At 41.4% G+C, this 25,592-nt stretch overlaps 1 protein-coding gene across 4 annotated transcripts in view; it reads right to left on the minus strand.

Moving 5' to 3' along the window:
- LOC112116016 (stAR-related lipid transfer protein 13-like) overlaps positions 1-25,592 on the minus strand; it is a 361,349-nt gene that overhangs the window by 91,986 nt on the left and 243,771 nt on the right. The window contains exon 1 of one of the 4 annotated variants that reach the window (XM_026653542.2): positions 8,963-8,974. The exons of the other annotated variants lie outside the window; for them this stretch is intronic. The gene's annotated coding sequence lies outside the window, so the exon portion shown is untranslated. Of the gene's footprint in view, positions 1-8,962; positions 8,975-25,592 lie in introns of those variants that run through there. 4 annotated transcript variants of the gene reach the window in all.

The raw sequence follows: 25,592 nt of genomic DNA on the forward strand, positions 1-25,592 counted from the left end.
CCCCTGCCCCGGCACACAGAGGCAGGGAGGTCTCACTCCCCTGCGTGCTGCAGCGGGGCGGGGCCTTTAGACTCCGGCAGCAGGCAGCGGCCACCGGGCAGAGAGCCCCCCCCCCCGGCCCCTGCCTCCCTCACCTCGACCCGACCCTAGGAAGGGGCCAGAGGGACTGGGAGGGACCTGCCTGCTGGATGCTTCCTGGGAGCTGCTCCAGGTAAGCACTGCTGGGCTCACCTGGCCCCCTGGCAGGTCCCTCTGGGGGGGCTCCCCTCAGACCCACTGCCCTCAGGCCCCACCCTGACCCTGTTCCCTCAGCCTCCCCTGCAGTCCCCCCTGTACCCCCACCCTTAACCAACTGCCCTCAGCCCCCCTGACCCTGTTCCCTCTGCCTCCCCCACAGTCCCTCCCCCCGATCATTTCACCCGACCCACTGCCCTCAGCCCCCACCCTGACCCTGTTCCCCCTGTACCTCCCACCCCGAACCCACTGCCCTCAGTCCCTGCCCCCATTCCAACAGCCTCCCCCACAGTCCCCCTGCTCCCCGCAACCCACTGCCTTCAGCCTTGCCCTACCCCAAATTTCTTCTTCAGCCTCCCCCGTCATCCCACCCCCATCGCTCCCCCTGCTGTCCCACCCCCTCAACTTCCCCCCATTCCAGTCCTGCTCCCCTCTGTCTCATCCCCTCCAGACCCTGTCTCTCTCCCCAACCCTCCCCAGCCCAGCCCCATTGTCTCCCCCGCCCCGCCCCACCCCACTCTACACAGCTCTCTCTACCCTGTCCCATTCATGCTCCCCTCAGCCCCTACCCTACTCCCCCCATCCCAGTCCTGTCCCATCCTCCTCAGGCCCCCCAGTCCCAGTCCTGTCCCTCTCAGTTCCTCCACCCTGCTTCCCCTGGTCCATCCCCACACACCCACCGACTCCCTCGACCTCCCTCCCCCCAATCCCACTGCCTGGACCCACCCCCGTCCCACTCAGGACATGCATGAAAAAGAAGCAATGGGCTTAAATTGTAGCAAGGGAGATTTAGGTTAGACATTAGGAAAAACTTCCTAACTGTAAAGATAGTTAAGCACTGGACAAATTACCTAGAGAGGTTATGGAATAGCAGTCATTGGAGTTTTTTAAGAGGTTAGACAAACACCTGTCAAGGATGGTCTAGTTGTTATTACTCAGTCCTGCCTCAGTGCAGGGGTTTGACTAGATGACCTGTTGATGTCCCTTCCAGTCCTACATTTCTGTGATTCACACTGAATTGCCTTGTGCCACTGTCTAGTAGTAGTGGCACACAGTTCTCTGACATGCAGGTTTATAAAATTGTAGTTAATATACAGTTTAGAGCATAGCAATTTTAAAGCTCTGCATGTTCAGACCAACTGAGCTGAAAATTGTGATCTATAGTATTCAAAACTATTAAGATGTGGGCTGAAATAAAATCAGCATGAATTGCTCAACAATATCAATGGAATCAGCATTGCGCTGCTATATATTGTAAAACATTACAGTGAAATCTTGCAAGTATTACATAGCACGCCACCTTGCCCAAGTGGTAACTAAGCACAACATCTTCCTGTTTCAACATTCTTAACTTGTATCCCTCCTGGAAGTTGTTTTTTTTTCAAACACTGAATGCTGCTAAGTTATGAGTTTTAAGAGGTTTTTTTTCTTTTAAACCACAGCACTGAATGTTATTCTAAAATTGTTTTCCAAATATTCTTAAACTCCCAGTTTATCCCCTGCTGATGTTCATTGTGAAAAGTATTGCAGGTCTAATAATAATATTTGGCACTTCTGTAATTCACTGTCCAACATGTGTTTTGTGCCCTCCTCTGGTGGATTTTTAGAGGATAACTGTATAGCTACAGGGAGTTATATCTTGAACTCAAGTAGTAGAAGCTCATGCTTTTAAGTCTGGATGGCTCAGGTTCAATCTTTGGTGACTAGCTATGATGGAGGTTGCTACACTTATAATCTCTTTAATCAGAAGTTCTGAATATGCTTTGTTGTGGGCAGAACTAGCCTATAGTTAAGCAACCGAAAATTTAGAATGGGAAGTGTTGAAATGTTGGGAAGCCTTATAATTTTGCCAATCTGGAACGAACATCCCATCTGAGGGATGGGGGCGGGGAGAGAGGAGAGTGAGACAGGACCAGGAAACTGGGACAAGGAATCCAGAGCGGTAGTGGGGGGCAGTTGAAATCAGATGAGGAGCTGGGGCGGGTTAGACAGCAATAGGATAGACATAGACTGGAGGGGACGGGGAAGAAGGGTCTTTGACTACTAGAGACCACTCCATTCTCTGAACATTTGATTCCCGGGAAGCAGGGGAGGGGGAAGAGTAGGGGGCGAAGCGTTCAGGGGAAGGGGCGGAGTTGGGGCGGGGACTTTGGGGAAAGGGCGGAGTTGGGGCGGGACCGGGGGCCCTTGGAGTGTCCTCTTTTTCCAGGACTGCAATATGGTAACCCTAGGTAAACAAAGTAGAGGGAACAGTTTATGTTAATGAATGTAAAGACATCATGACCATTTATCTAGATTCTAATAACATGATACACTTATATTGAACTTTTCATCTCAGGGTCTTAAAGCATTTTACAAACACTCAGACTCAATCCCATGAAAAAAAATATTGGTAGGTATTTCCCCATTGTATAAACAAGGATAGGTGCTGGCTTCTTCCGGGCCCGGGGGGGTGTTCAACCCCCCGCTCCACACCAGGCCCCGCCCCTACCACCTTGCCCTAAGTCCTCACCCCATCCCTCTTCCTGCTTCCGCCCCCACCCCATCCCTTTCCCCAAAGCACCCACGGAGTCAGCACCTATGTAAACAAGTACACAGAGGCACAGAAGGATGGGATTTGCTCAGTGTCACATAGCAACTGAGGCCTGCTCGACACTAAAAAGATAGGTCAAACCAACTTCATTGCTCAGGGGCAGTGCTTAATTTGTGCCTCGACTTGCCAGGGTTGAGCCCTAGCACCCCTCGACTTGGCAGTTTATAGCCCCAGCACCTCTGGGCTTGTTGCATCAGTTATGAAATTAAATAAATTGCTTGAGCCCCGGCATCTAATTGCTTGAGCCCCGGCACCTCTTTCATTACAAATTATGCACTGCTCCGGGGTGTGAAAAAACCACACTCCTGAATAATGTAAAACCAACCTAACCCATGGTGTAGACAGTGCTAGTTCGGCAGCAGAATTCTTCCATCAACCTAGCTACTGCCTCTCAGGGAGGTGGATTCCTACACTGATGGGAGAACCCCTCCCATCAGCGTAGGTAGCTGAAGTGCTTCCATGACACAGCTGCACAATTGCAGCTGTGCCGTTGTGGTGTTTCAAGTGTAGACAAGCCCTAAGTGGTAGAGCTGAGAAAGGAAAGTAGTGCCTTGACCCACAATCCACTGTTTTAATCACTAGACTATTTTCCTCTTTGGGTAGATCTGCCAAGAGGCAGGGGAAGGACTAGATCCATTAGCTTAAAAAGTGAAAGTGACAGAGTTGCTAAAAGGTGTCCCAACACAGTTACCAGGAGCACAGTAACTATGGGTCTGTCTACATTCAAGCTGGAAGGTGTACATACCAATGCTAGCTCTGGTCAGACTACCATGCTAAAAACTGAAGTGTAGCCATGACGGTGCAAGCAGCAGGAGGGGCTAGCCACCCTACCATCATATCTGAGACCATCGGCACATACTGCTATTTTTAGTGTGCTAGTTTGATGGGAGCTAGCATGTATATATTTACTAGAGCTGGAAATTACCCCTTCCAGCTTCAATGTAGACATACCCACTGATACAGGGAGTTAGGAGTTTAAAGCTAGGAAAGTGGAAGTGGTAGTGAAGTAGTGTTGTGATAATAGGGCCTACAAATTTACCCAATTATGAGCTCAGTTGTGAAAAGTGAATGAGAGTTCATAAAGTATCACAATAGCTTATAACTACATATGTTGATGGGGAAAAGTGCAAAATGGAGATAGACAGACTGTATTAATCCATACAAAAAGGCCTACTGGTATAATTCAAGGACTGTGTTATCATCATGCCTGGTAAACAAGAGAAGTGTAGGACCGGCAATTAATGGACCACATTGGATGGGCTGGAAATTAGGCCTACTTGGTGAACAAAATAATGAGGGGATGGGCTATTCCACCCATTTTGGGATCCTTACAAGAAAATACTGGGGAAAAATATCCAGAAGAAGAAGCTGTTTGCCAGCAGCCACTGCACTGAGTTTTACCATCATGGATGCCACCCCCACTCTCTCCTGGGACCCTGAGATCTACTTTAACATTGTTGGGCCTTCATCATTCTGATCCTGAGAGATGTTCTAACCAAAAAGAGAGACCCACATGACATCACCATCTCTACCTCCAACGGCTCTGGCTAAATCCAGCTACCACCTGGGATGTGAGAATTTGTTTCCTCCTCCTTCCCTGCCATATTTCTTCTCTTTCCTACCCCTCTCTTCTTTCCTCTAAGAAAAGTCTGGCTTAGCCAGCCAAGACTGTATATTTGGCAACATTGCTGTAAGCCTGTGACCAGAAAGAGGCAACTAAATGCAATGCTCTAAGCAACCTGACACTGGTACAAGTTTGCCAGGCCTCAGAGTGGCTAATAAGACCGTGTGCCATACATTTGTTTTTCTAGCAGTGAGGTTGCACGGGAGAGTCAACACTAGAGACAGAAGCTTCATTTTCTGTTTTTGCTGTTCTTTTCTCTCCTCTCTTTTGTGTGTTTGTCTTGTTTTGTCTTCTAGGAAACGGGATCAAACTTTAACAATAACCTCCACCATCTTAACTAACTTTTTTTCTTTTCCTCCAACAGGGAAAGTGGTTCCCATCTAAGAGACTATTGACAAAGAGTTTTTTCTTTCTAAAGACTCTCCACAGTTAAAGGGAAACAAGGGATGTTGTTAAAATGAAAGCCTTACTTAACAATTTACATGTCAAATGCTTTAACCTTTTCCTCCCTTCTTTTTCTGTATCTTCAATAAAAAGGTTTAAAAGATTTTTAGTGGTGTGTCTGCCATGGTACTAAGCATGCTGATGTCTCTGTATACCAAAACTTGAACCTGGTTTAAAACTTTTAATGTTGGACAGTTACTCTCTTATGCTTCTCTTTTCCATGTGGAACATAGGGCCTTCTCCACCACTTGCCATATTTGCTGGTCTCCCGCTGCTGTCTTAGCTTCTTCCCATGTCATTTTGATAGCTTTCAGTTCTGCTTCTATTGTGTGTTTCCATGTTTTCCTTGGTCTACTTTGTCACTTTGTGCCCTCGGGGATCCAGTCCAACACCTATCTTGTTATGTTATTCTTGTCTTGCCTCTGTGTATGTCCTACCCATTTTCGTTCCATAATTTCCTGTACTATTGGTTTCTGTTACATCCTCTTCCAGAGTTCGTTCTTTGTTTGTTTGTTTTCTGGCCATCTGATATGGAAGATTTCTATATGCAGCATTTATGAAAACTTGGAGTTTAGATAGTAAGGATCTAATAAGACTCCAAGTTTCAGTGCCATATAGTAAGACCAACTTTACAATGGTGTTAAATATTCAAAGTTCAATTTGCAAGGCAAGTTTTCTGTTTCTCCAGATCAGCTTTAGAGTTACGAAGGCATGTCTGGCTTTCACTGTTCTGGCTTTAATGTCTTTGTCTGTTCCATCTGTTGTACTTATAATGAGGCCAATATTTGAAATATTGGACCTCTTCTATGTTAATCCTAGAAAGTATTATTTGTGTTCCCTATTGGGTGTTCATTCTCATGGTTTTAGTTTTCTCTGTGTTGATTTTCAACCCTACTAATTGTGCACAGGCCTGGAAATCACTTGTTTTGGCTCGTGTGTCTCTAGGGGTATAAGATTACAAGTTGATGTCATCTCTTAAATCAAGGTTGGATAGTTACAGGGTCATGTTAACACCTGTCTCTCGCTGGGCCTATATATTCCATCAAAATTAATACAACAGTAGATGGGGTGAAGATGAAGCCAAACTCGTAAGGGAAAAAACTATCAATGTAGGTATACTTAACTCTACCTCAGCATGGGGGATAGACTACATGACCCCTTGAGGTCCCTTCCAGCTTAAACTTCTGTGATTCTATTTACACACTATGGAACAAATCCTCTGCTTGTGTAAACTATCATCACTCCATGGAAATCAGTACTGAAAATCTGGTTGTATATATTAAACCAGGGCTGGAAAATAATGACCAGAGACCTACTATCCAAAGAAATCAACTTACTACCCAGAGGTCAATACATAAAATGATATTAGCAAACAAAGAGACAAACTGATAATAATAAGCATGTTACAAATGTTTCGATAGACAGAGGGGGTAAGTTACCCCCAAGGCATCTGGATAAAGAACCTCCCAGGCACCTGGATAGCAGTGACAAAATCTAGACGAGAGAAAGAGGACCAGGGCCAAAACTCTGGGATCCTGAGATTCCTATCAGGGTACAGTTTCTGGGCACTGCTTAGGAGTCCCACCTCTAGCTAGTAGGTTCCTGATAAATATATGAAGCCCCCTATTCCTCTCTGGGGTAGGAAGAGGGCGGGAGCTTTTCCTCTCTCTCTCTCTCTCTCTCTCCCCCCCCTCCCCATCCCCAAGCTAGAGCCTCCTGAATGTTTTGAATGTGTATGTGTGGGGACTGAGTATATGTGGGGAGATCCACTACTTCACCCTTTCCCCAGCCTTCTGTTTTGCTACTTCCGCCCTGCCAGGTATACTGTAGCCTTTAGCAGAGGACCTTGTGGTGAAATTACTGGGAATAAAATAAAATAGCACTGACATTTAAAAAGTCCAATTTTGCTTTTTTACTTTTGTTAATCTTTGAAAATAGCAGCACTCTATTTGATAGTAAGTGCATGTGCATATACCACTCAGCTCCTATTCTCGTTTAATTATATAAAAATGTTTGTATTGGATTCCTGTGCTATTAGAGCAAGTTTGTATTGGATCTGGCTGATATATAATCAGCACTGTGACGGTATAGCAGGGACAGAGCCAAGTGAGGAGACTATGAAGTGGGAACAATTGACTTAAATGCAAATACCAGGAAGGCAGGCAGACAGCAACATATATAAAAAAAAAAGACATTAAGATGAGGCGAAGAAATGATGTTAAGGCGAATCTGAGTTGTTTCTAGGATGCTTGTCAAAGTCTAAAATGAATAAAGAAAAACCAGGAATTATGGCTATTTTAACAACAAATGTCAATATTGGCCTATATTGTCATCTCAGTGCATAGGATTGCCACTGTAATGCAGCTATTTAAGAAATCCTTGCATATTGAAAACAGACTTTGTTCCATGGATAGGAAATCAGACCACCTATCTCAAAGTATTTCACGCCTATCTCTCCAAACAGCTGTGCATACTGTATGCGGCACTCCCACAATAGGCTATGTAGAATGTTATCAATTTCCATTTCTTCTCTTTCCTCCAGACTTCAGCAATAATTTCCAAAATGTATCCCATGCACTGCTGGAGAAAGGCTAAGCTAGTGAAAGAGATGGCAAGCAGAACCCACAACTTTTTGGCTTGTTGAGACCCAAAACGAAGAGGAGAAAGATGACATTTTATTAAGAAACCAGAAGAAAGATCCACATGATTGTCAGGGATGGTAAGATCACATTTAAAAGTGCCAAAAATCTAACCAGAACAGGATGTCAGGGTTACTGTAAAGGATTCACTTTTTTTCCATTTGTCCCGATAATCAGTCTCTGTGCCCCCTCCCCCTAAGTAAATGAAATCAATCAGCAGGGATTTCTGTAAAATACATAAAACAGTCATCTTCCAGACTCTACTAGAAGATAAATGATTCCAGACATTGGACTGCAGCCATTTTCCCACACATGCTACAATGTTTTGTCATCCATATTGGGCCATAATGTTGAGTGGTTTTTTTTCTTTTAAGTCTACAGCCAATGCTTCCACTACTGGCATGGAGCAGACAGTACATTAGAACTATTGCAACAAGTTATTTTTCTGTACAAATTGTAATAGAATTGTCGAATTCCAAATAAAGCAGCCTCCTAGGGTCTTGCTTGGAACTATCATGCACCTCTGCTATTGCTAATGTAACCTTATTATTCCAAATTGGAGCCTCAAAAACCTTTTGAAATTAGGCAGAGTACAACAAAACAGAAACCACCAAATTGAATGGAATACATACCTATAAATAGTGCAAGCCTTATTTGAAAGCGTGTCAACATCAAACAATAGAATGGCTTACAACATCATATACAATGCTTCATATCAAGGATGGAAGCTCTCAGAAACATATGACAAAAGGTGCTATGTAACGTGCATTTTAAAAAATATTCTAATTATTGTTTTTAAGCAAGTCTTCTGTAAACAGTAAAATATATTTTGTGAAGCACTATAGGATTTCTTCTGCTTTAAGAAATGTGGAACAACATTCTACTACCCTGAGTTAAATCAGGAATAATTTTCTGTGGACTTACTCCTGATTTTGCACCAATATAAATAAGGGCAGAATTTAGCTTAAGATGTTTATACATTGTGGTTCTAGTTAGTCTATAATTATTTGGGTGGGAACTCTCACCTCCTCTCCAACAATACTATTCTTACCTACCCCCTTCAGCTCACATCTGGGACCAAGCAAGCTTTTCATCAAAGATGTCTTTCAGAAAAATTACAAAATAATTCTTGTTCACTACAGGAGGTGCCCTTAAGTTAATTAAACAAAATCACTCTTCTGAAGTGGAGGATACTAGCAATTTGAAAGTTTGTTTGCAAGTTTTTTTTAAACAAGCCATCTCAAACAGATAAGCCTCTTAACATCTTTAAAGTAATTCAAACCTTTTAAGTAAAAGATAGGCTACAAAGGAGACAGGACTGTTTTCAAAGCTGAAAAGCTCCTCAAAACAGTGTTAACTGTTGTACTAAACACCCTTACTACAATATTTAAACTTACTGTCTACAAATATCCTTAGGCTTCACTGTACCTTTGAACCAAAATCATTTTCTTCTGTATTTCATTTTCTGGTTTCTTGAAACCTGCTTCTCAGATTCTGACAGATGGCTTCTCTGTCACTAAGTGCAGCTTCCTCCTCGTTATTTTGCCAGCTAATCCACGATGCTTAGCTGTTGTCTGTGGGGCTGTGCTCTACATCATTTCTCGTCTGCTCTGCTTGGTTTTAGGTTGGTTTCTAGTCCCGCCTCCTGCTCTTGAAGAAATGAAAACTCACAGCTGGATTTTCTATAAATCATCCCTTTTAACACTGGCTGTGCAACTATGGCAAATACTACAGGAAAAACCTGCTGCTCCATCTCAAACTTGAAAAACAATTCTTCATTTTAATGGTGTACACATGAAAGTCAATCATGTATTAAAATCACTAATACTGGAAAATAGTGGCCAGATCATTGTGACCTTCAAGGCTTAGGAACTAATTAATGTAGCACAGCACTCTGCTCTATTCCAGTGGGAGGATATGGCAAAATACACTGCTTCAGTGAATTGTATTATATAATAATCTGCTCAGAATCAGAGGCTGCCATTTTTAAGAGATAAATTTACACCTACAATGCAAAGTATTTTTGACAGCCATTATATTGGATATGCTCTTATTCCCTGCCACTAACAAGATAGATTAAACAAGAGGATATACTGTATATGCTGGCAGCTCCAGCTGCAAGGAACCCTTACTATCATATTGACTCAGTGTGGGCAGAGACTCTCTTTACTTTTCTTGTGCAGCACTGAACACATTATCAGTGCTTAACAAATAATAGAATACAATATGTGCTAGCACTTAATTAGCACTACGGCCTATATGCCAAAGGACAAAATAAATCAGCTCTTCAGTTCATATAAATACTCTAAAATGTCCCGCCAACTCCTGTCAAGAGACAGTGCTATTGAAACTAAAAATTACTGCAGAGACCTATGTTAGCCACCAGGTATAGTCTGCATCAGGAACTGCAGCAATTGTTTATGTAACCCACTGTCTGATGTACCCTATTTGCCCCCCACTCAGTTGGGATCAATGGTAGGTGAATTACCCACAAACAGCTATAGGTAGCCCTTTATCTCAAGTAGTAGCTGTCTATATGTTACAATGTTGAAGGTTTGGCATTCAACCCTGCTTCTGGCCCTTGATGGATATTCCCACATTTCTATAGGTATTTTTAGTCTCTTTGAACATGATTGCGCAGATGGAAAATGAGGTCAGCCAGCACATTGGGATCAGTAAGCTCTCCACGAACCACCAGTAAGTGCTTCACATATCACAGTTTGGAAACCATTAAGCCTAGCACATACTGATCTTCTGGGAAGGCTTGGTAGAAAATGGGGAGACGACCCGTGCCTGCCAATAGTGGGGGGGGAGGAGTGAGGGCAGCAGGCGTCAGCAGTGTTACTCCATGTGAGTATGCTCAGTACAAGCCAAGCAGCAAATCTGGGGGGGCACATGACCCTGCATGCCCCCCCATGCATCTTCTGATAGAGCTACTGCTTTGTCAATAGGCAGCCATAAGACAAGTGCTGAGGGCACTGGTCCAAGCAGCTGTGATTCAGATTTGAACTGCTGCAGCTATAGGACTCTCCTGTGGATGGACTGGCTGATCCATGCCAGTAACTTGATGGAGCAGTAGCTGCTCTGCATATATAGAAGAGAGGCAACACCATCCCTACCCCTCATTCACAGCTGTAAGGAAAAACCTTTTTAATCAACTTTCTAGGGCCATTGTGTGTGCAATAATTATCTGTCAAAACACATGGGACTCTGATTAAAATTACTTGCTTGACCTTTAAAATGTACTTGAAGTTACATAAATGAGACCAATCAGTAGTAAATACCAATTTGAATAATATTTACAGAATTAAAAAACTAATGTTAAAACAGAGCAGATTAAAGGCTTGTTCCCATACTGTGACATCCTCTGTATATACCCAGGACTGGGTACTAACCTTCAATTGAGAATGTTCTGAGCTTGCCTCCTCACCCACCAGTTCAAATCTGGCCTCTGTAAACCACATCATCTACTCAATGTAGCTGTCGTGATTAGGTGCAGTGTGAGAGGTGGCCTCTGAAATCCAGTTCTTCACTAATTTATAATTCTAGAACATGAGGACCCCAGGATTTTAAATGAAACTGGAACTTAACTGGCAGCTAGTGTCCAGAGCAGGACACTGGTATAATGTGCTTTGTTGGTCTGTTCTACCTAAAAGGCCAGCTGTGGTTTACGGGTTGTCCTCAGGATTAGTCCAAGGTAAAGCTCATGGCAATAGTTCAAGCTTGAGGTGATGAAGATGTGGCTCACTGAGACCAGGGCAGCAGCTAAGAAGGAAGAGGGCATCTCTTGCCAGCTGAAGATGAAACTCATTCCTGGCCACTGGAGTCCAGGAGAAGATATAAGTCCAGTAGGAAATAGAGGTTCTGTACCACCTTTACAGTACAAGGCAGATACTAGAGCTGGTTGAAATTTATCAATCAAAAAATTTAGTGGTGGAAAAATGGGATTTCATTGAAAATGAAATTCTCCACAACAAGAGGTAATTTTGGATTACATTTTGACTAGAAATTTTGAAACAAAACAAAACCTTTCATTTCAGTTTGCAAAAAACAATTTTTTTTCAAAATTTCAAATTTTTGTTGTTTCTTTTTGCCACTGAATGCAAAGAAATGAAAAATGTCTACGGTTTGGGGTCCTCCTCCTACATACACACAATTTACCCTTTCTTTTTTACCTTTTTCCACTCTGTAACTTTTCCAAATTTGGAGAAGTTTTGAAAAGTTAGAGTTGAAGAAGGGGGCAAAAAGGGGAGTTGGGAAATGGAGGCATCTTTCAGTCATTCTGTCGCATTCACGGGCAAAGAAGAAAAAAGGGAAGAAAGTAGGAGACAAAATCTGAAATTTCGAAAAAGTGTTTCGTTTTTTGAAAACTAGGTCGAAATGAAAATTTTGATTAAAATCAAACCAACATGTTTCAATATTTCAAAATTTACAGTCACAAGTAGAGATTATTGACTGAACATTGCTGAAAAATTTCACAGGAAAAAATGGGGTCTTTGGCTACCAGTCATAACAGACCTCCCTCCCCTTTACTGAGGGTAAAGGCCCCATCTCCCTGCCCACATCAACTAACAGCACTGTTGTGCCAGAAGGCTCTTGCGGGAGCTAGCTAGATTTTTTTTTTTTAGTCACTCACAGTCTCAATGTCTGTGTAAAGTAGAACAACAGTACTATCTACATTAGATAAGGAGATATAAACTGGGATGCATTTGCGTTTTTGATATTATAAAATTTGTACTGTGAAGGATTAAAGTATGCACAACACATCCTTTGCCAAAATTCCACATTTTTTCAAGAAGACCTCTGTTGTTTTTGATTTCTTGTATTAATTTGTGCCTTTTAATTATTTGTCCTGGTGGAAAAAAAGAACCCATGTGGTTGGTTTTTTTTTGGCATATCTGTATGTCACATATTACCAGCCAATATAAATGTTTTCTAACTCTAAATTCAGCAGCTTGAATCTGGCATATGAAAGTTAAACGGTCTCTCTCTGCTTTACACACCATCCTTCAGAGCCACTGCTGCGAAGCCTGCATGATTGCTATAATACGAGAGACAAGACTGCAGGATTTGCAAACCCCTTCCATCAAAGACATCCAATACACAAAATGAGTCACTAAAACTGCAGAATGCAGTAAAACTGTAAGTAAACTCTATGGCAGCGATTCTCAAATGTGGCCACCGTGGCCACATGCAGCCACCAGGGGGCTTTTCTTGTGGCCACAGCCTTCTGGGTGGTTATTGGTGGGGGGGAGGAGGGGCACAAAGCAGTGGAGACAAAACCTGGAGGAGCAGGCAGCCAGTGAGTTTTCCACCTTCCCAGGGGCGTTGGGGTTGGGCTTCCGCCCTGGGGTGGCAGGCTCCAGCTATGGGGCTTTGGGCTCTGTTCCCCAAGCTCACTATCCCTTCCTCCCCCTGCTGCCTTCCCTAGTGCCCCATTGCCCCTGGCTCCTGCTGCCTCCATGCCCACCTCCCCATTCAGGGCTCAATTTGTCCCCGGGATTGCCACGGCTGAGTAAGTCTGCTGTGAAAAGTGATATTTGTGTTCGTTTAAAAAAAAAAAAAAAAGCAACCAAAGAAGCAAAAGAAACAATAAGAAAAAAGACAAGAATGTGCAAAGCACCTTATTTGTGTTTCTATTCTGTTTATGTCCAGTAAAGAATAGAGACAACTGTACATTATTTTTATTATTGAGTGTGCAAAAAAAAGTCCTACATAAATAAATTACAATGACTTGGGCAGTTATATGTGTATATTTATTTGTTTTTCCTAAAGTTAATTAAGTATTTTAGGAAAAATGATCAGAGCGGCCACCAGCAACAGTTGGTGGCCGCACTCTGAGGCCACCAAAACATTTGTTGTGAGAACCCCTGCTCTAGGGCCTAAAATATCACTTAAGGTATTTAAATGACATGAGCCTAGTTTAACATCAAGTTCAACTTGTAAATGTCAGAGCATAATAATTTGTGTAAGCCAATTCAAATGCTCTACAGAGCTCAGGGACAAGAACTCTTGGAAGTGTTGTATGATTCAAACATTTTTTAAAAGTACATATTCAAATGTTAATTTCTGGTTTGCTTAAGGGGATAAAAATGTCTTGCTCACAGCAAAAAGTTAATTGGGTGTCATGAAAATCAGTAATTAAAAACACCACAAACAATAATGGTCTGGAGTGCTAATTCCCTTCTGTACATAAAAGGCTTAAAAAGGATGTAATAAGGGAGAGAAGGAATTAAAAGTTCAGCATCAGCATCTGTCCTCAAGACACAATGCACTAAGGAGCTGGCATGGTATTGCAGTTGCCAAGAAACTGCATCTAGTAAAGTTATCTTTTCTATTGTGAGGAAAGTTGGAATTCAAGAGCCATATGCAAATGAAATGTATGATGACACCAATCATAAACCTAACTATGGCTTAAAACTTAAGCCTGATATATTATCATCATCAGTCATCCTAAAGCAATTAACAAACGATATGCAATTCTCTTCTTCTACCACTGAAGCGCAGCTGCCTCTGGTGTGAAACATGTCTGCTATTTACCACGTGCAGCAATGCTGCACAACAGTGTAGGATAGGAAGTTAAAAATAATGTATCCAAATTAAACTGCAAGGGAAATACAGGTAGTCAGAATGTAATTACCCCTACTCCTGCACAAAGTGCTATGGGACCTTTAATAGCCTGAAGTGGCTGTCCAATTGCAACACCTGTAGGAGCACAATACTCCCTAAACACCCCACTGGGCACTAGTTCAGAGCTATCTAGAAAAGTAGGTAGCCACTTAGGGAATTAGCAACAGCAGCACTTCACGTTTTCTTTGAGGTGCTTGCACCAAGTACTGCTATAGCCTGCTCTTGCGAAATCTGAGAAGATCATAGCCCATGGTGATATTTCCTCATTCTCCACCCTCAGGAGAACTACAGTTAATGATACATCATTGATTGTGCAATATCCCTAAACACCGATTTTTAACAGTAGCTTCTTGCTGCCTCAGGCTGTAATTATTTGATATTATTTATCTAATGAGTCTACTCTATTCCGGAGTATTTTGTACTAATAAATATATAAATAAATATGGCATTGCCTTATCCAGTCAAGAGCTCCAGAACTTATGGTATATTAAAACAAACATTTAAATGTTTTTGTCATACATTTCCTTAAAAAGTGATCAAAATGTATTTCCAGAGCATAAATAAGAAGCAGCATTCAAATGCAGAAAGGTTTTTATTATGGCTAGTAAGTATTCTAGACTGCTAAACCCCTTGCAGGGAGAGCTCAGCACTTCAGGATTCAGATCTGAAGTATGCATGGCCATAAATACCCCATGGCAGCTCTAACACTGTGTTGTCCTTGCTTTTAAAAGTTCTTAATCTTAGTGAGACTGGAAACAATACTGCTTGCTTAAGATCAGCTACTCAGTTGCACTGTTTTTAGTAATCCTAATAGAGAAGTTGTTGGACCTATATGACACCAACATTTTCCGGTTCTTCCCCTCTCACTACTTGATAATCCTATTAAAATCTCAGTTTTCACAATACTGCCACACACGTAGGACCTACCGCCCTCTGCTATGACAAAAGCAACCATGAGGTAGGCTAACAATTTACAGGGCCTCTTTAAGAACTCTCACCAACTGGAAACTATCATGTGCCCTTGAGAGATTTCAACATGGATTTTCATGGAAACAAGTTAGGTGCTATTAATCACATTCAGAGATTATGTATAAAAACAGGAAAATACTTGCTCTTTGAGAACATGGTCCTACTTCAGCCTTTAAAAACATTTGCCGGCAGAGTAATCACATAATAAATATTCATTCTAACAAATTGCTTTTACTGTAACTTAACAATGCTGTAATAACGATCCCATCATGTGTTTATTTTAAACAAGCATTTGTAAGAGGAGAACAAATGTCAGGGTTACTGGTAGTACTAGTTAGAAATTTTCTGACAAAATATTTCTCTGTAAAAAAATATCGATTAGCTAAAACAGAAACTTTTTGTGGAAATGTTCCAGTTTCAACTAAGCTTTCATTGGAAAGGTTTCTGAAATCCAGGATGGAATTTCTAATCAAAACCACAGAAGGAGACCAAAACCCCATAGTAACCCACTAGTGAGGGCACTCTGCTGGGATGTGGGAGACCTTGCTTCCAGTCCCTGCTCTGAATCAGGCTGAGCAGGGACTCCAACCTGGATCTCCCCCATCCCAGTTGAGTTATTCTGGGCTGGGTCTTGCTCTTTTTTGTGTATGTGTGCAGACATATGTGGAAAAACCTTGAAAGGTCTTAGTTTCATCCCAATGTGGAACAGGAAAATATTTGAAATCTTGAAAATTTTCACAGGATGGAAAAACCATTTCCTGCCCCACTCTAATTGTCAGTGAATGAGTGATTCCTCCAAACTCATGTTGACTGAAGACATAGGAAAGGAATTTGGCATGTGCTTATTTCATAACTTACAATCTTTTCTTTAAAACAAAGTATTTCATTACTTGCAGACCCTCTGTGTTTTGTTGGAGGTAGACAAAGTTTCCTATGCCTGTGATATGACATGTTGTCTCCCTGACCTTTCACAAACTAATAGAATTAATATTTGGTTTTGTTTGGTAATCTATATTATTGACATATTTGTTTTCTTCCATCACAAGCATGCATGCAGACACCCCCCCACACCCCCTGCAAAGCTTTACTAATTATATTTCTTTCTCAATGATCTTTCAGTTTTCCTTTCAATCTGCTTTACAGAGAAAAACAAAAAACTGACAGAGCTCTAGCACCAGAAAAGTATTGATTTTCACCAAGATGTTTCATCTAAAATAAGTCTTGATTTAAGAAACTTAATTACATACTTTAGAACTAAGAAGTAGGTGTCACGCCAACTTAGAAGGCCTCCCTGTAATCTAAACATTAATAGACTGAAAGAACCTTTGGGGAAAGTGTTTGGAGAGCTATCTGAACTGTTAGGCGCAGGGAGATTTGACTTCATTTATATCACTCTCCTACCTTAGATTTTCACAAACAGGAGTGATGTCCATGAGAACGTCGGGTCACATTAGCCTTGTCCTGCTCATGTCACCTTTCTCTCTTGGAAAAGTCACCAAGTTTTATTTCAGTGTAGTTGTAGCCATGTTGTCCCAAGATATTAGACATTAAAGAGATAAAAATGGATGAGGGATCTTTTATTATAACATGGCCTTTTAATGCCATAAAACTTCTTAGAGAGACAAGGTGGGTAAGGTAATATCTTTTTTTGGACCAACTTCCTGTTAAGTTTGACTTCCTCTTTCTTCATTTTGTCGAGTTTCCATTTCAGACTGCAAAATTCTATAGTTACCATTGTTATTTGGAACACTGCAAACAACAATGGAACATAGAGAATTTTGCAGTTTGAAATGGAAACTCCATGACATGAAGAAAAAAGGAAGTCAAACAATGGGAAGTTGGTCCAATAAAAGATATTACCTCACCCACCTTGTCTCTCTAAAAAGTTTTATGGCATTAAAAGCTCACACTGTAGCTTTACTTTCAAAAATTAGTCTTTAGAAAAAAAATTAAAACTACCAAATATTCCACACCCAGTGGAGAGAGGAAGGATGGTCCAGGAATTAGGATACAAGTGTTGGCGTCACTAGGCATAGCTACCAGGTAACTCGGGGGGATGGAAGGCCATAAGTGCCGATGAAACTCCCCTGCTCTGGGTCTAAGTGAGCCACAGTAACTCCATCTTGTGAACTTTAATCAGCCTCCATGCTCACAGCCTAAATGCTGAAGCAGAATATGTAATTGTCAGCTTTGGTAGCAGACAGCTGCAGTTTCGCTCAGACGAGCAAACGTAGTGATAAGAACGGGAGAAAGAGGGGGGGGGGGAAGACTGCGTGTGCACAGGCCTACAAGGCCGAAGATAAGCATGCAGACGGGAACTTTTCTAACATGCCACAATGTGTGCCTGCTGTAACTGCTCGGGAAGGGAGGGGTATGAGGGAGAAACAGAACAAAGGCTTACTCAAAACAGCTTAGAATATAAAATGGGAAACTTGCTTGTATTTGCTGCGCTTCTGATTTGAGACATGCTGGTCTCCTGAGTGCCTTTTCGAGATCTTGAATAAATTTGGTTTGCTTCTCCACCCTGGTGTGTCTATTGGTGCGGCGCACACCGGGCAATGAGCCCTGTTGCCCACTCGGGGCCCTCTGGGCCGGCAACACAAGCTAGGATGTGGGAGACCTGGACTCATTACCCCGCTCCACTATAGACTTCCTGTGTGTAGGCAAGTCAGCCTGTCGGTGCCTCAGCTCCCCCTCTGCAAAATGAGGATAATACTTCCCTACCTGACAGGGATGTTGTGATAATAAATTCATTAAAGGTTATGAAGTGTTCAGATACCCGGATGATGGGGGTCATATAGGTACCTAATATAGACAGCTGAGCCACAGTCCATAAACATGATACCCAATGCTACAGTCCATAAGAGACTTTATTGGTGAACACTCCATTTTAAGCATTAGGAAATAGAAAGGCATTTGAAACTGAGAATAATATTCTAATAATTTCAGGGGCACCTAGTGTTCCTCTTTATAGAAAACCTGAGCAACTATGCTGAAGCCAAACTACTGTCATATAGGGGATCTTATTTGACTTTATAAATTAAACAGGGGCAGTCAGGGGCAGACTTGGACACAAGACCTCCAATGGAAAAGCCAAGTATTGCAGAAAGTGGGATGGATGAACTAGTAGGCGGCACTCATTCCTCTAATTTTCATTAAACCAATGCCTCAGCACTATGATAATGGATATTGATACTGAAATTGAGATGTGTGAAGAGAAGGAATAACTTCGAACTCCAATGCCTCTTGTGTGATCCACAGTTAGAAAATATTGCGATCCTATAGTGTATAAAACACTAATTTTAAACACAGCTTCCTTAGCCTTAGTGCATTTACCATTAACTTGTACTTAAATTACACTGAAGCTACACTCTTCACTGTGACAAAATGACAAGTCTAAGCATTTCTAGTATCTCTCCTTGGATGTATTGCTAAAAGATATGCTCTATCTTAACTAGAAGTTATGGGCTTGATGAAGGAACCACTTGGTAAAATTCTATGTCCTTTTTAATTCAAGAGGTCAGATAGGGTGCTCATAATGGTCCCTTCTGCCCTCAAAATCTATAAATTCTTCTCCAAGAGTCTCGTATACATGTAAATATGGGTAGACAGGATAATGATAATGACTTAAATTTAGAATGCGTTCTTCTCCCTGTATCAGACCATTGTTCAATTTATGGCTCTAACAAACATAAATTGACCACAACTTTCGCTTTCTGCCCTTATCTTTGCCTACTTTTTTGGATTCTCCCAAGGAAAGACTTACAGGCTAATCACACCTTTTCTCTTATATTACCATAGACAACCAAAAACAAAGAAGAGAACAGGTGCCATCATGTTAACTGGCTTAATCCCACATCAGTTCTTCAGGTACAGTCTTTGTTCCATATAGAGTAACCTAATGGGCTTATCCAATATAACACTATTAACGATGAGAAAGAATGCTAAACCAAGGTGTTTTCAATGACATGCAGAGACAGCTTCTCCTTCCTCTCATGAAACATTTGTCAATAAGCCTCGTTTATACTCTGTTGTGTTTGTAATCACTGCTATTATAAACTGTGGCCAATCTAAAAATGAAAAGTCAAAATAAGCCTTGTTATGTGCGATGTATTGAAAACTTAGAAGTTGAACTGCACATTGCCATATTGCCAGTGTTCTGCTTATAGCACTGATCTTCACCTGGCAGTTGAAGGACAATAATCAAAAGGAAATCAAGACTTCACTCTCAGCATCCCTTCAGGTTTATAAGCGGTGACAAAGAATTCTCTTGTAATGATATAAATTATACTAGCAACCCAAAATGCCCTTCACTTCTCTCCCCCCCCCCCATATGTTTATCTTCCGGTGTTATTTGAGAGACCTACATTCTTTGGAGTCTATATCAATCCGCTATAACAATGACCAAAGAATATTAAGAAAAAATGTGTACTGGTAACACCCAGTTTTCCCTCAGATCCATTTACAGGTTAAAATATACCTGCAGTTCTAGCTGTTGTCCACTAGAGGCCGTGAAGAGCTTATATTCTTTCATAACCAGGATTCTCAGAACCAAAGAAACAGGAAGAGACAAGAAATGTTCTCTCCAAGCACTAAACATTTCCATACTAACAGCATGACACATTGTTGGCAGCCACCTACTCTCATATGTGCAGGAAAGTTCAAGGGTGCTCTGGGTGAGAATATAACGGTATGGTGCAGCTGGTTTTAAAGAAGCTCCCCTTTATAGACAACACACATTTTAAGGAATGAGCAGCCATGTCTAATTGGCCACTTTTAAAATAAATGAGTCCTTTTGAACTAATTACATAAGTCTACTGCAGTCATCAAGGAGGGTGTAAAAATAGTTAGGATTTAACAAGAGCAGGTTGAGCCAGCTTCAGTAGAACACTATAGTAACAAAGATATATATGCATAATAATTGAAGTGAGGGTTGACCTCCTGGGAAGATACCCGAGGATGTTTTTTTGGTATCCAATGACAAGAGAATATGTGCATTGGGGAAAGAATGGGTACCAATGAATCAGAAGAATGTAAACAAGATATTCAAAGATAGCAGTCTCAGATGGACTGCCAAAAATGGGGTATCACCTTAAGAGAGGCTGCAAAGGCAAACAAGAAGGAAGCAGATGAGAACCCTCGGGCAATGGGAGAGAACTAGAACAGCTGGAGGCTGTAGAAGGAGGTCAGATGCTGCACACATGACTGACTGAGGGCAAAAACTTGAGGGCAAAAATGACAAGTTGCAAAAATTAAAACAATAATTGGTTGAACATGATACACTCTTCCTGATGAAAAAAAACAGCAAATAAACAGGGCATGTGAAGGTGGGTGGCTGGAGGAAACAGAATAATTGAAACAAGATCCCCAAATAATAAAAACTTATCATATCAAGCCATTAACAACAAAACAGGCCACTCCCCATGCCCAAAAAACTGGAACATCAAGTTGTTATATCTGCACAGAGTTGTGTGTGTGCATGGTGCTGTACAGACAAACGGACACCAACCCAAGGAGTTTATGATCTATGGGCACAATCCTGCAGTATGCTAAATGCCTCCTGGGAGAACTGGGTGCCCTCAATTCCTTTTGAAGACAATGAGAAAAACAACAACAAAATCTGCTTTTACAACAGACCCTTTTCTGGATTACATGGTCCAGGTCTACACTAGGATCTTTGCCAGTACACCTGTGCTTATATATTATACCAGCAAAGTGCTCCAAGTATGGATGCAACGTATACTGGCAAAACTGGTCTTTTGCTGGTGTGGCTTATTCCAGCCCCTCAAATGAAATAAGCTATACTGGCAAACATGCAGTTTTGCTGGGATAACGGTTTCAACATGCTTTTGCCAGCATAGCTACGTGGATCAGGGATCACACCTCATCACACCCCTGACCAACAGAGCTATGCCAGCAAATGTTTGGAGAGAGACCTGGCAGCTGATCATCTGAGGTCATTTCCAGGGATCAGGCCTTTATTAGGATATGTTATTAAGAGATATTATTACAAACTGACTTCAGTAGGAGTTGGAGGAGCACAGCACCTGGCAAGCTTGGAGGATACAATCTATGTTGATGTATTTTCAGAAACTTTGTTACAGATAAATTAGAAATGATTCAGTATAAAAGTAGTTCAGATTATTCCTTTCAAATGTGCATTAACTTGCATTTCTAAACATTGGATTTGATCTGCCATTCTGTTGCCCACTCTCCTAGCTTGGTTAGGTCCCAGTGAAGTTCCTCAGTTTTCGCTGGTCTTGAGCCACCTAATAATTTGGTGTCATCTGCACACATTGTCACCTCGCTGCTCACTCTTTCTCCAGATCATTCATAAATATACTAAATGACATTAGTCCTAACATAGAATGTTGGGGCACTCTGCTAATAGCTATTGGCCATGATGAAAACTGCATTTATTCCTTGTCTTTGTTTTCTGTCTCTTAGAAAGTTTCATTTCCATGACAATATTTTGTCTCTTAGACCATGACTAATAAATTCCCTTAGTAGTCTCTCATAAGAGACTTCGTCAAAAGATCTAAAAGTCCAAATAAATATAATACACCTCTACCCCGATATAACGCGACCCAATATAACACGAATTCAGATATAATGCGGTAAAGCAGCGCTCCACAGGGGCGGGGCTGCGCACTCCGGCGGATCAAAGCAAGTTCGATATAACGCGGTTTCACCTATAACGCAGTAAGATTTTTTGGCTCCCGAGGACAGCGTTACATCGGGGTAGAGGTGTACTGTCTTAACTCCATCTGTGAAGATGGTCAATTTTTATTTGCTAGGTTTGATTAATTTGCTAGCAGAATAAAGATGTAGGAAGTTGCATGAACATTATTTATATATTTAGAAAAGGGTCTAAAAATACTGAGACAGAGTCTCAGCTCATGCTAACTGCTGATTTACACCAGATGAGGATCTGGGTCATTATCTCTTATTGACTTGTAGGTACTTCAAAACTATGGCCTGGGCCCTGAGAATGAGCACAGGTGTTCAGGTACTATGTAATCCAATTAAGGCACTTTGAAAGAAAGTTATTTTTCTGATGTCACCGAAGTTACACTTAAAGGGTTTACAGTTATTAGGCAGTGTGGAAAGTTGTTTGCACTTAGCAGCTTGCTTCCAGAAATGTAGCATAAGACAAGCACTGAAGTCCTTGTGAATCCCACAGCTGTTGTGATTTTTCCATATGAGGGAGAAACAGTTACCTAAGGCATTTCAGAGACATGCAAGAACACAGAAAGAGTTTATTAATACTGGAAGTGAATTTGCAATTATTGAGCGCAGATGGTCAGTCCACATGGTGAACGAGCCTTAAACCATCCCTACTTAAGACTATGACAAAATCATAAAACAAGCCCAATTCACAAAAATAAACCCTTTATGTTTATAGGGTATAATTAAACATACCTATTTTCATTCTGTGCTAAAGAGGTCAAACCAGATTCTGCTCTTAGTTACACTTGCATACATCCAGATCAACTGATAAACTGTTAATATTGACTTGAATCAATCTGTATGACTGAATTAAGAATCTAGCCCTTCTTTCTGTCCCCAACAAAAAAAGTCTACAAATTAACGTTAACCTGGCTGAAGTAAGTAATATGAACCTTAAACAAAATACATAACTATTGTATTATCATTAAGAAATGTTAGGATCAATTTCTGCCCTCAGTTATACCCATTCAATCTCACTGAAATCCATCAGTTGCACATGTGTAAGTGATGGCAGCAGAACTTTTTTTTTTTTAAACACATCCATCATGAATACAGCAGTATCTGGGACTTTGTACAATATTGCTAAGTAGTGAGGTAAGAATCTGTAAGTGTGGCTTGTGAATCAGAGTTATGGTCATTACTATTATAGACATCTATATGATGTCCTTTACCATAGTAGGGCTCCTTTATAAGCTTTAAACTGAGACTTTAACAAAGTGTCATGTTCACTTTCTACCTGCAGCTTTTCATCTGACAAGTCATCTAGGAGTTTAATCATTTTGGAAGGCTTAAGCAAAGATGTTTGTTATGCGGCTCTTTCTATAAGTGCACAGGGAGTGAACTCCTGAGGCATAGGACTGCCAATGAGAATGCCACGTGTCCGGCATTCAAAAGCTTCATTCCTGGGTCACTGAGTGCATATCTACAATGCCCTAAAATTCAGGCCACAGGGTGTGTGAATAGCAGTACGCATCAAAGTGCTGCACCGCAACTCCCATGTGGATGCTGTGGGTGCGAACTTAAAAGTCCCTCGTTTGCAATAACGTAGTCCTGTTTGAAGAAGACTACATTAGTGAGAACGGGGGACCTTTAAGTTTGCACTTGCAGTGTCTACATGGACGAGTTACAGAGCAGCACTTTGGTGCGTTCTAATATTCATTCTCCCGTAGTCCGAACTGTGGGGCAGTGTAGACGTGCCCTGAGTTTCAGCATTCTGGTTAAGAATAGAGAATTTGCAGATGGTAAGGTGGTCCATAAGGTAACCTGGGCCCAGACCATTTAGGGCCTTGTATATGGTAACCAGTGCCTTGAATTTCACATGGCAGACAAATGTGTACCACATGAATTATGTGCTCTTGTTGGCCCACCCAATTCAACAGGTGGTGGTTGCATGTTGGAACAGATTGAGGTTCTGAAGGCCAGCCAAGAGGTTATGATGGCATAAATGATGGAGACAAGATCCACATCTGACAGAGGAAAGTGCAGAGCACTTGCTTTCCCATAGGTGAAACAATGCTAGTCTGGTGCTCAATACAACTTGCAAGTCTAGGAATAATGATGAGTCTAATAAGACCCCTAGACTCCAGATCAGCTGATGATGAAGCAGTTGTATATTTTGCCAGGTCCCTGGAGTGCTTTCCTTTTCTGATCAGTATCACCTCAGTCTCCTCTGGTTTGAAGTTCCAGCCAGCAGGCTTTCATCCCTACCCCAATTTAGCCATGATGATTTTGAATCTTCATTATGTTGATATTGTTGTTAACCAAACATACCAACTTCAAGTTTAAATTAGTATATAAATTGACTTACTTTTTGATTTTGAATACTTAGGATTTTTTAATATTGATACTGCAGTTGTGCATTGTGCATACAGGTTATATTTCTATCTATCTCGGGTATTCTATGGTCTCAATTATCACAGTAACTGAGCACCTCAGGATGTATTTATCTTCACAACACCCTTTTCAGGTAGGAAAGTGTTCTTATCCCCATTTTACAGATGAGGAACTGAGGCACAGAGAGATGAAGTGACTTGCCCTTCAAGGTTGCACCATAAGTCTGGGATGGAACAGGCAACTGAGCCTGGTTCTCCCGAGTCCCTGCCTTTGCCCTAACTGCTAGATCATCCTTCCATCTGGATACTTCAGTATCCTTAATGGTGTGCGCATGCATGTGCATGCTTTTTTCTTTTTAAAAAGGAAAATGTCAGAAGCCATGTGAGTTTGAAATCAGGTCAGCACAGGAAACATGCTGCATTGGACACACAAAATCTTCTGAAGTGCCAGATTCCTAAAGGTAGACCCTCTTATGCGCTGGATGTTCTCCTGTTAAGGTAGGCAGCACAGGGGTGGGGGCGGGGAGCTCCATTACTATGTGCCTTCCATTACTCCATTACTATGTAGCTCCTCTCCTGCAGGCCTTAGGACAGATTCTGCAATGGGGCTGACCCCCTGAATGATATGGGAGGATGGCTTTTCTGTGAGAGTAGCTGAAGTTCCTGCCCTGATCCTTTCATATAACAATGGAAGAGGATCCTTGTACTTACTCCCCCACTAAGGCATCCACATAACACAGAGCAGAATATAGCTGAAATATTGAAAGATTTGTTTAAAGCAAAAAATCTCAGCGTTTTATACTGTACAATCAACCTTACTCTCCTTTTAACTCAGAAAACTAAATAGCAGGACATTCAGTTTCCAGATCACTATATTATTCAGCAATTTCATGGCCCAGCTGGAATTTCAGCACATGCTACAGATGATAGGCTACCACAAGCTACAGGCTTTTACATCCAAAAGTCCATTCCACTATCTGAAAATGAAGGTTTGCAGTGTTGCAGCCATTTTCACACTCCTCTCCTTAATCCCTTCTCTTTTACCATTCAAAGCTGGAACTCTTGCAATGCCAACTACTATACTGTTAAGTGATTGGTATGCAGGCTCGATAGCTCAAAATTATGTTAATGTTTTCCACTCCTTTAAGAAAGCGAAGAGTTTATAAAGCAATGCTAGAGTGGCCTGACTTGATCCAAGATTCTTGACAGCAGTGTGATTTACACATGCATTCACTTAATATGTTGAAATATTGTACTGGAATAATTGTTGACTATAAAAGTGTATTTCTTAATTACTATGTCTAGATAGCTCTGATGATTCTTTCTTGGAATTACTTTGAGTTTCACTGCAATTTCTGTGATCAAACAACAGTTTTAATACTGTATCACTGTATTTT

This window comes from Terrapene carolina, unplaced genomic scaffold (assembly GCF_002925995.2).
Source record: "Terrapene carolina triunguis isolate 2854851 unplaced genomic scaffold, T_m_triunguis-2.0 Scaffold141, whole genome shotgun sequence".
Taxonomy (NCBI): Eukaryota; Metazoa; Chordata; order Testudines; family Emydidae; genus Terrapene; species Terrapene triunguis.